General features: G+C 36.0%; 1 protein-coding gene across 2 annotated transcripts in view; it reads right to left on the bottom strand.

The window, feature by feature from the left end:
* Nucleotides 1-6,788: 6,788 nt before the first annotated feature.
* The window catches only part of REEP2 (receptor accessory protein 2), a gene marked incomplete in the record, with an annotated part of 25,537 nt that continues 19,877 nt past the window's right edge, over nucleotides 6,789-12,448 (bottom strand). For both annotated transcript variants that reach the window (XM_072401088.1, XM_072401087.1), the window contains 1 exon segment: nucleotides 6,789-12,448.

The following is a 12,448-nucleotide window of genomic DNA, read 5'->3' as shown; positions in this document are numbered from 1 at the left end:
TTATCAGCGATTGCTGTTTAGAACAATATATTGGTCCATTGATGATTGATTCAGCCAGGTGCTGAGTGTCTTGGAGAGCACAATATGATATGGTTTTCATTTCTACACACACTTGTAAATTATTATTGACTGTGGTACCAGTAATGTATCTGTTACGTTACTGCACACCCCATCTTTCTATCATACTTTTGACACTAAGTGTAAATCAGTGAAATGCAACTATTTATTGGCCGTTTTCCATTCCTCGGTATCCTTTCTTCTTCTTTATCACTCAGAGCACCCAGGTTTTTATGCTGATAATATGTAATCAATGTTTTACACTGAATGTTGGGATTACTAAATAACAGTAATAATGTTTAGTAACCTATACCAACCATTATGCTTCCATATTTAGCCTAGAACAGATGCCTAATAATTCTCACCAGAAACAATTGCTGATCTTCTCCTGTGACAGCAGGAGGAACGAGCACTGTACAGAATGTTCTATTCTATTCTATGGAGAGGGAAAGGGGGATGATCATCAGGAGACAATCCCCATAATAAACTAGAGTGGTCATTAGCAACTGATCAGTAATCAAAATAGCTTTTGTACTGCCAAGATAAATTAGTTAAAACAACGAAGGAGGATTTCTGAGTGGTATGCTATGGCTTGCTAACTTTACTCCTTAAAAATGTGGGTCCTTCACGTGAGTGATGCCCTACATAACACTGTTTTCATTTCATCTTCAGTACTGCTTTGTGTGGGGCAACGTATGTAAATGTCTGCCTCTGCCTGAGCAATTTTTACAGTTTTGATTCACCTTATATAAAGCAATATGTGTGACGCGATTTCAATACACCGATTCATTTGGCAAAAAGAAAAGTTTATTGTGACACGGAGAAATGTTTTTTTTTTTTTCATGTACATACACAAAAATCCATTTTTATCAAACAATCACTGAATGGTTTACTAAAAGTATGTGTTACTAAAAGCTTTGACATTTTAAAGAAACAATTTGAAAGCCAGTATTTAAAGGTTTCAACTGTTTTAATGGGCAATTTTACATTTAGTGTGCTTGTACTACATGTACTGCATGAACCATTCCTATTTGGCTTTTTACTTGATAATGTATTTGGTATGGTAATGGTAGTTTAGATCTTTTCCAATAAAGTAACTTTCGGTACAGAACATATTTATTTATTATTGCATTTAATAAGCACCAAAATGCAGGTTCTGCTGATTCTTTGGCAAGCTTGCTTGAAAATGGTGTTGTTTGAAAGTTTAGTGCTTGAAATACCAAGGAATATTTCAAAGCTGGGCATAATAATGTCATAGTATTAGGTCCAATGTATAAATACATTTTATCTTAAACCAAAAATGAATAAATTGTGGGTTACTAGTCCTTAAATGCTGGCTGCATTGTTTTCCTATTTTCGGGCTTCTTTTGGTAAATTTGTCTTTGTGATCCTGCAAATAACATACTTTGGGTCTAATTTAATAAAGCTCTCCAAGACTGCCGAAGATAGACTATAATGGGAGAACCTGGGTGATCCAGCAAACCTAGAAAAGATATCTTTAAACTTTTTGCTAATATTTAGCCAATATTTGCTGGATCACCCAGGTTCACGGGCGATAGTCCATCTTCTCCAGTCTTGGAGAGTTTTGTTAAATCAGGCCCTTTTGTGTCCCTTTTTATTTCCACACTTTTTTTCACACTGTATCTATAGGGCCATAGTTGTCATACAAGTTAAACTTTAGACATGTCCGCCTATGAAAAGCTCTATTACATTGTGGGCTGATGGAACTTCCAGTTTACCCAGTGAATATAAAGTTTTCAGTACTTTCTTTTTAGCTTACAGGAAGTGATAAGGACACCCCATTTCTGCTAAGATCAACAGGTATTTCTTGTACATGCGAAAAATAGGGTTGATTTACTTAATTTAGGCTGTTGGATTTGTAAAGTGAATTATCACCCTGGAAAGAATTGTTTTTACCTATTTTAGTAAATGTGGTAAAAGTTTCCTTAACCTCCCCAGAAAAAAGATGCTGGAAGTGGTAACCCCGAGTCACATTTGGGGTAGGTAAACCTATGGAAACAATAGTAAATAAAGAGCTTACCTGATCCGCCTGCATCCTACTTCGTGATCCTCGACTTCTTTCTTCCTCTGGCCTTCGTCCTCTGCACCCGATGAGTCACCGGGGAGTTCCAAGTGACGTCAGTGCGTATGGACCGTTCAGGGCGGGGCGGAAAAGTGAAATCTATTTGCATTCAAATCTATTTGCATGCAATACAGTGGATTTATATGTGTAAAAGCAGTACATTGTCTTTCATGAAAATTTATTTTACTGTATAATATATTAGTATGAGTATAATATATATTTTTTTTAAATTAAAAATGAAAAAAAAAAAAACATTTTTTTAATTTAATTTATTATTTTGACATGATTTTGTGTTTCAAACATTATTAGATTCATCCTATTATATTATACTGTAAAATAAATTTCCATGAAAAACATTGTACCGCGTTTAGACATATAAATCCAGACAGAAATGAACCGCTCAGGAGGTTAAAAAAATATAACCCAATCGTCTCACTTTTGATTTGGACCACAACACATCCACTGTTCTCTTCTCCATATTATAGAGGAAGATGTTCTGTAGACCACAGATGTGAACTGAGCTGGGCTTATAAGGTCAAGGGTATTACTGTGCTAAAACCAATATGTGGCACCAAAGAAACAGTTAGCAAGAAACCACAGGTTCAGTGTAACAAGTTTATAGAAACTGTGCTTTTCTTAACAAACTTTATGACAGCAAAATGGGCAGAAGTTTCAAAGGGTAACACCTTAACCAAGACCTCATGTTCCAGTTCTGTAATCTTCCTCATCAATGGTGGAAGGCTACTATCCAGAAGCCACAGAAAGTTACAAGCTCATAACAAGTTAGGCATACATGGGTTAGGCCAAATATTCCTCATTAAGACCAGAATTACTGCTTCTGGATAATTTTACATCTATGCTTTTTAATTCTTCAAGTAAAGACCAAGCCTGTGCTCTTTGTTTCTAGTAGATGTGGGCATAGCCCTGCTATTTTAAAATATCCTGGCTGGTCATATTTACTCTGCTGTGTCATCTGCACTTGACTGTTCTTTTTCAGCCAATTCTGCCTGCTGCTGGCCAATTTTTGACTGCTGTATCGTCCTTGGTCTCCTAATTCATAATGAGCATTTGCAGTTTTGTATGAGCAAAAAAAAGGGATTGTCTCATGAAGCTATCTGCCATTCAAAGTGGGGTTTTCACTGTTTCATAAAAATACATGTGTCAGTGGTACCTGGAAAATAAATTAACCTGATTGTGGTGTCCCTGTATGTAAGCAAATATTCTTGTAAAAAAAACAAACATTATTTTCACATCTGAATATGTGCCACCAGAGAACTGAAGTTGTGATTCCCCATTGATTTTGTTCTTTTCTTTTGATTTTTGTAAGTTCCACCCCTCCATACCCCTCCTGCCCTTTTCACCTTATTGGATTTGTATAAATTATGGGTCAATTACAGGATTTGCCAAACACTTGGAGAATCAAACTCTAGCCTACAGAGTCCTACTATAGCCTCCCTCCTTTATACATTTATACATCCCTTTAACACAGAGATGTAAATAGGCTATTTTCTTTAAACAATGTATCTCTTGATATAATGTGTTAGCATTATTTAAAGCCGCAGTTAGTAGTAAATTGCTCCCCCACTAGATTGTGTTGAAAAAAAACTAACCTTTAGTATACTACTATAAAAAGTATACACACACTAAGAATAATAACACATACACAGATTGCACTACTTGTGGCAAAAACAGTTATATCCATGTTATTCTACATGAAACCTAAAAGAAAGACAAATCAAGACAGTTACTATGGTAACTACTCTCAGGATTTATCTAACATATAAAAATTTGGAGTATTTGACACACATACATTGCACTTTCAGTAACTGTGCTCAATGATTAGGTATTGTATAGAAGATTTATAATGGCTGTGACTGAGAAGGAAAGAACTGTATGTGGTAAAGAATATGACATTTTCTTTTACCAATACATTGCTGTTATAAATACTCATATTTGGATTGTTTTACAGACTGTGAGTACACTGCAATGTCGTAATAATTAAAAGAAATACATTAGTGGAATGCACAATACAGTGGCTGAATAAACTACAGTATATGATATGGTTGGGTAGGTTTCCATCAGTAGGCCAGAAATGAATATTATAGGTTTTCTTAAGTAGGCAAGGAATGAGTTGTCATCAGTAGACAAGGGAGAAGATTTTGTCAGTGGATAAGAATGGTTTTTCATCTTTAGATAAGGGATGAATTTAGTTTAGTACATAAAGGTAGGATTCTATCAGTAGACATATGGTAAACTTTGTCCGTAGACTAGGGGTAAGTTTCGATGAGTACACAATGATAGGTTTCTGCCAATAAACAGGAGATGTACTCCTTTGGCCTATCCAATAAAACAGCTACTTGGTAGGAAAAAAGAGTTTAGAGTTCTTTCCACTTATTACACAAATACTATGTAAAGAGATATATTAAGTCAATATTTTAACGCTGTTTTGCAATGTGTTTATCCTACTGCTACCAGATTCACAAAGCACACAGACTGTAACAAGACTTTAATGTTAATTCTGCTGAATTCAGGAATATCAGACAAATAATGACAATTGAGCTGGTTTTCTTTTGCCATCTAGTGGATGAAAATGAGAATGACAGATATGGCACTAAGCTTTTTTATTTAAAAGCTGAACATTGTAACATAAAACTAATCTTCAAAATTAGATGATGTTGTAAATAATGGTACATGTTTTGTTCAGACCCAAGAAGGGGAACAATTATGGATAGGGGTTGTAGAAACTTGTTTCCAGGTTTCAGAAAAAAAAAAACTGTAAGCTTTAGTACAGGTACCACAGGTTTCCTCCAGGTACTCCACTTTCCTCCCACATTCACTATAAGCCCTTCTCTCACATGACACTTGTCATTTACATGGATCAAAGTATGGTGATGGTGGATCAAAGTATGGAAAAGACTGCATTTCCCAACCCCAGAGCCAGCAATGTTATACTTCCTTGACCAGACCCCTCTGCCAAAAAGAACCCACAGTCACTGACCTGGAACAAAAAGTCAGATGAAAGTCAAAACTTTGATCAGTTCAAGATCAGACAGCACTTTGTTAATGGTGAAGTCAGCAATAGTAGCCCATGTTTTCTCTGTACAGCCTACCTGTTGGTTTTGCATGTAGAAAAACATTGATAAAATATTGTAGAACGGTATACTAAATCAGATCAAGTTGCACGAATGCTAATAGCATAGAGTTTGCATTTAAATATATAAACTAGAATTGTTCTAGATATTAATGCACTGACCCAATTTACAAAGCACCAAATAGGCTTCAAATGTTAAAATGGGTTGGACATATGAACATAAAATATGTTGTCCTTGCTTGTTGGAATGCTGCTAAAAAATCCAGCAATAGAAAATGTTTATGTTGCAGTTCACTTACTGGTAGCAATAGATCAGAAAGGCTAATGGCATAAGTATTTTCACTGCCCATGGTGCTGCAGTTAACAAAGTCCCAGGGTAGTACAGTGCACTGTCATTCTTTAATTTAGTATTTTTAACATTTTATCGTTTTTGGTGGCTCTTTATTTATTGTAATGAATGCAGAAATTTGTGGTTTAGTACTTAGACTGAACAAACTCAAACTTCACTTTACTACCCTTCGTTTTATTTTAGAAAGATATCCCAGCTGAGTGTTGAATTTCAATCACAGAAGTTGCATGAAGTGAGAAATAGGACGGTGGTTCTTTGTTGAATGAATATGAATGGCACAGAACTGCTAAATGATATGCTTCCAATACATGGGCAGCAATAAAGCACTATATGTCTATACACTAAGCAGTCTGTGCACTGTACAAGTGATGTGGAGGCCAATGGGAGTAACCAACATACGAGCTGGAAATGGATTTATTTCCAGTAGATAGAAAAATGTGGGATAGGAGAGGGGTGAGCATACTTAACATGAACAAGGTATTTATTTATATTGATTTGTGTCTTGCTGTGTATAGCATGTCCAATGTCCTTATCTGGTTATGGAAAATAACACCTGTGACCTATGTCTGAAACTGACACCAGAAAACACCTTTGTAAGATTATATCTTCAACATATTTGGACAATATGACGTGAAGATCAATTCTTTTTCCCTTGCACCAACCAGAGTCCTTGTAAAGCTTTAAATTACTAGATACTGCTGGGTATAGAGTAGCATAGAAATGTATTTATTTTCTTCTCACTATAAAGTGGGGCATGAGTGGCCAATATTCCAGCCTTTCAAAATAGAACAATATGAAACTGATGGTCTTTTGCATGGGGTAAATGGGAGAGTGGGGGGAGCATGGGAACTGCAAATAGAGGGGGTGGGCTTTAGTAAGGAGAAGCTAATATTTTGCATGTTCACTTTAGACCAGCGGTCCCCAACCTTTTTGTACTCGCGGCCCACTGAAAACACCGCCGCGGACCGGTAGTGGGCCGCGGCCCGGTGGTTGGGGACCGCTGCTTTAGACGATGTAAACCAAGATTATTATAACTTGTTGAAAATTAGATCAAGAGTCATTTATCCGGGAGATCAAAAAGGTTCTAAGAGTTCCCCAATTTGTATGAACACTCCAACAGATAACAGTTCCTATATTTAATTGCATATAAAGCTTGTTAGTTGAAGTTCTCCATTAATTCAGAACCAAGAAAGACACTTAAGCAGTGCGGTAGTTCCATGTTTTATTGTTACATTCGTCATTTTTGTTTCAGTTATCATGGTTCATAACGCATTAAGTATGAGCACTTTCATTGGATATTTTATACAAAGATATCATTGGAACCACAAAGTATTGTTTTCACAGTAACATCAGTGCATCTAGACCTTTGTTTTCATATCCCATTGGAGACTGCAAAGCAGCAATACTTCTTTCTACCAGTTATAACCACCAGGTCTTCAATATGTGCCCAACTACAGACAACCTTGTTGGTTTACTTATACTGTCAAAGCAATGATAACTAAAAGAAATACTGCAAACATTTTGTTGGTGCCGGAGGTAACACATTCATTGTGGTGCTTCTGTGACTCACAAGAGAAAATACTTTAAGTGAGATAGTGGGAGGTTAGCCCTGAAATATCACAGCAAAATTTACAATCTAAGTTTGGCACAAGTGCCAGTGCAATTTTATTTTTAAACATCCAAAATGATTCAAATAAATATGCAAGATGCTTAGTGTGCATTTTAGAAGTAATATTTGTTCATTATAGAATTGTAACTGCTCTATTGCATGCTTGTAATTCAGTGACAGGAGACACCCCATCATGATCTCATTATGAAGCACCCTACATTTTTACACTATTCATTTGAATGGGGAGCATATAAATCACTTATTTTACCTGAAAGTGCTAGTTAAAATCTAAAATACACTGATGTAGTGTACACAAGCCACACAGTTTCATACAGCTAGTACAGAGGGTGCTGCAGCAATGCAGGATTTTTACAGACCTAAAAGTAGTTCCATTGGGAATTTTCAGTATGTGAGTGATTGAAAGAGGTTCACAAAGTTTTCTGTCAGCATGAAAACCAACATGGAAGGTTCACAGTAAGATCCTTAATGCCTTTTTTCACCTGGTGTTTTGTTAGAAATCAGTTTTTTAGCGGCAATAAATTTATAGTTATAAATATGTGCTCATTTTGCAGGGAACCATATAAAACTCTCCAGCAATGACTCCTGCAAATGATCCTATAAGGAAAATACATAAACCCTTACCCCACAAAAGGCATAGTTTCATAATATTCTACTGATGACAGCCAACAAGGCTTAACAGCTACATGGGGTCTGGAATAAATAGATCTATAATATTAGGCTGATTCTGTAATGTAAAGCAGCTGTTCTGGATGTATAGCGGCTCAGGGGAAAGGGGGATGATTTTCGTGGCTCTGCCTGCTATCCTCAAATAAGGATTGTTTTGGCTTTTAAAATAGAAATGAAGCATGCCTCTTGTTTTAGAAGAATCCATTGTGCTATAAAAACACATTTCAGTTATATGATGTAGGAAATAAGAAAATATAAGGTTGTCCTACTTGCTCTACAATTAGATGCATATGAAATACATTTGGTATTTTCTTTTACATTAAAATGTGAGCAAGTCTTCATCCAAACATGGATGGGGTGTATCTGGTTACTGTTTAAGTAAAGCCTGTCAACCCCCAGCCCTCCCTCCTCCCCAAATGGGCAGCAATTTGGTTAGGAACAGAATGCCAGAATAAGCAAAAGGCATTGTTGATAACATATATTTGTATTATGATCATACTTACTAAAAGGGGTATTTATTAGAAACATGTCACTTTCTTTAACAACGTGTAATTTTATAGCATTACACATGACATATGTGCAAAACACAAAAGCAATTGGGAAACCAGTCATGAGGGTAACATGTATGCTGCCAACGTTGAGAGTGCTAGCTGTGTGACTGTCATACTGACCCCTATGATTCAGTGATCTGAGTCCATGATACTTGTACTGCATACCCGTTTGCTGTTAGTCATTCAGAAATTATTGAAACCAGGCAATAAGGAAAACAATCAGACAACTAGCATTTCACCAGCAGATCAGACATGACAGCTCCCATATCTCTTTCATTTACTTTAGACAACTGTACTTTAATACAAGTTGTCTTCAACCTTTGTAGTGCAGCTCACACCACAGTGCAAAAGGTAACTGTTTCTCCCTCTAGCTTAAGCTCTGCTGTACAGGGGACTTGAAAATGACTAATTGGATATTTATGAATAGGAAAATGAGTAATCGTGAAAGACAACCTTCTTCTGCAATGCTTTTGCACTCAAGGGTTAAATTACAATTTCTAAAATAAATGCCATGCAACACCGACCTTTTTATGTTGCCTAGAATTGTTATTTCACATCACACATATAAATGTTCACAATAAAGAAAAAAACAGTGTAATGTAGTTTATAAACTACAAAATATAAATGTCTTTTAGGAAAAAAAAAGAAATCAACTTCTACTGTTGTTAAAAAATACTATCAAGCCAAACACCAGTTAAAATATTGCTAACAAAAAATAAACAATAAAATAAATATAAGTGGGATCATTTAATACAATCAAAAGTGCAAATCAAATATAATATCAGTAGTGATCAAACCAGGTATTCCCCTTTAATATTTTACAAGTTAACCAATGTTACAGCTTCCTCTCCAATCAAAGTTAGGTTTGTTCCCTTTGCTAACAACCAGAGATCAGAAAGACAAGCTTAGCCCCACTGGCAACTTCTGACAAATTGTGATTGTTTGTGCAGATTATCTATGAATGCTGTAAACATAAGGATATTCACAGTGCAGTTTTGGAGACCAGCTTCACCATTGGGATTATTTAACAAAATAATGCTGAACCGTGGAATGCCACAACCAGGGCCACCAACCGAAAATACCTAGGTTAACTTCCAGACCTCCCATGTTTAGAAGTTCCAGCAATGCCAAATTCCTTTAATCTGGTCCGGTACAGAAGTACCTCCTGTTTTACCCCAAGATGGTGGCCCTAGCTGTAGCCTACAGCACCAATCATAATTCAGCCTGTCGGTTCAGATGTAAAGTTGAAAGCTGTTCCTGGATAGGCTGATATGGGTTACAACCCTTTTTGTGTCATGTGATACTCCAACAAATGTATGTTTACATTTTGGGTACAGTGGGAAAGGGATAGAACCTTTTGCTGCTTTAAAGGTCTGTGATCACTTGCACTTTAAATGACAGAGGAGGCAAGAAACCACAAGTGTCACATCCAGCAATATAAAATGACAAGCATTCTAACCCTTGTTCCCTCCAAAACTAGAAAAACAATTGTAGTTATAATTTAACTATGGCAAAACAATGTATCTGTTATTTTTATTATTCCAGGTTTCTACATCTGACTTGTAAGTGTATAATGGTAAAATGCACTCCTGGTGTAATAAGGCTTTTTACAGAGGTCCTCTCTATAAATTAATTACAGGACTTGTAATTATATTGATTATCTAAAATGTGTTTTTAATAGGTGTTTTCATTTTTAAAGCCTGTGTCCACCAAGACTGAGTCTTGGAAAGTGTGGACATTACATATGATATAAATGATGTCACAAAGGATTTGTATATTTTTAATTGTATGCATTAAAGGATGTCAGTGTATTATGGGTGACAAGTGATTGCACAGCAGCTATGTTGTAAGCATAAACTAGGACAGCTTGACTTTTATATGCAGTACGTGTACTAATCCTTTTTGCAACACTACCAGAGAAGCAATATTAAAGGCTTATAATTAGAGGCTTATAATGAGAGGCTTACAGTGTGTGTTTTATGGCAGTGTTGACGGAAGTGCTGCTGCCAAAAAAAAAGACTACCAATTGTAAGGGGCCTAAATAATCTAAAAGTCCTATTACTGAGAAAAAAAGTCTTCTCAAATATTAACCCTTAGAAATCTACCATGAGGCTTGCTTGTTGAACCATTCTAGCTTTATCTATACTGGCATGTATAGCTAAACAAAATATATTCATGCTTTCTTTTTAATGTTAGCTCAAATTTTAACTATACAGAGGAAGGATATGTTGCTGCCTCTTGATGTTAACGTCTTGGTGACAGTATTATGTCCTAAAGGAGCAAATTAGAATTTTAGACTGTTTTAAGTACAAAATCCAAAGTGTGTCAAATGCTAGACTGGGAATACTGTGCTAAAACCTAAAGAACAATCCCAGGCACAATCAATCCTATCAGTTACTCTCCAGGAGACATTGGTAACATTACAAACTTCACTCTTTTACCTTAATCTGCTCTATGTATTCCACCGCACCTACAATCCAGAGACAACCCTGTAGGGTCTGTGTCTCCAATCTCTTTTAACTTACCAACAGACTTTTAATATATTCTGTGGCTGTGCAAAATTTTTTAGTACTGAACTTTTTAGGTTAGGTTTAATTAAGTACCAAAGAAAGAGGGTGGAAAAGCCTGATATATGACAGCAATGCCTTGATGAAAAAGTGAAAAATGAAGTATGTGTTTACATTTTTCATTTTGATTAGCATGTACCTATAAGTTTACTATTTATTCCATTACAGTTTTTCCAATAATTTATAAAAAAAAGCCACAGATACTGGCTATTAACTTCCCAATACTAACTGACCTGCTTACAGCCTGAGAAATAAACTATGAGAGTCACCCTAAACCATGAACCCTGGATATTTGCATACTCTTCTTATTGTTTCATATTAAAATAGCGCGCACGCGTGTGTGTGTGTGTCAGATCTAGGGGGCCCATTCCACAATGTCACACACCACTTTTGAAAATGCATATAGTATGTAGAAAGCAATAATCACCAGCGTCAGTTTACTGTGATATAATCAAGGCTGGAACTGCTTTCTCTTTACACATAATGTAGTAACATCTTTTAGATTATAGTTTCACAGTTTACTGTCAATATTTAGCTATGCATGTAAGTGAGGCCGTATTCCAGCACATATCTAGGCCCAGTCTCTATTTCACACTCAGGCATAATTTGTTAAAACAGGGGCTCACAAGTCAGCTTTGCACCTTGTCTCCCTTACCAGTCCTGGCCATAGACTTGTAAATTCAGAGACGGGTGACCTGTATCAATTTACATTCTCTTAATAATGAAAGAAGAATTAGTTGTAGTGTAGCAATATGAGAAGTCTCCAACAAGTAGAAATATTCCAGGTCCCTTTGAGTCAGGTATAAATCCAACCACAATATTGAATTGTGATCACGTGACTTTTTTTCACTTACCTTTTTATTTACGGACTACCTCAAACTTTAATCTTCCTCTCAATTATATTGTGTTAACATATCCATCATATTGGCAGTACAGCCCATGGTGCTAATATGTATTTTACCTATGCGTTACACTCTGGCATATTAAAGGATCCATAAGCCAGCTCATGTCAAACTATAAAGTAAGCATTACTGTGTACTATTATATAGTGTAAATAGCTGCCAAAGTGCACCACAGTCACTAAGTCCCATCTATTCTACAATCATTGAGTGTACTACAAGCTTTAAAGTATAACCAGGATAAGTGAAATTAGGTGAGAAAGCAACATTGTCTGGCAATTAAATAAATAAAAGGGTAATTACATATTATTTGCACTAGTGAGGCCACTGTAAACTAAAACCATTAGCAGAGGACTGAGCACCTAGGTCAGTCTTGTACATGGTAGACAGTCACTTAGCAATAGTCCAGGCATATCAGTCACTAAAGAAGTTAGCCTTTCTTCTGGTTTCAATCTGATTATTACTGTTATAGAGTTCTTCTATTATTTTAAAAAGTCAGTGTGCGTGAACAATTTTAACATGTTTCACACATCAGTGCGGTCCAGTAGAATATTT

This window comes from Pyxicephalus adspersus, chromosome 2 (assembly GCF_032062135.1).
Source record: "Pyxicephalus adspersus chromosome 2, UCB_Pads_2.0, whole genome shotgun sequence".
In the NCBI taxonomy this organism is placed as follows: Eukaryota; Metazoa; Chordata; class Amphibia; order Anura; family Pyxicephalidae; genus Pyxicephalus; species Pyxicephalus adspersus.
This window is presented reverse-complemented; position numbering and strand designations above follow the sequence as displayed.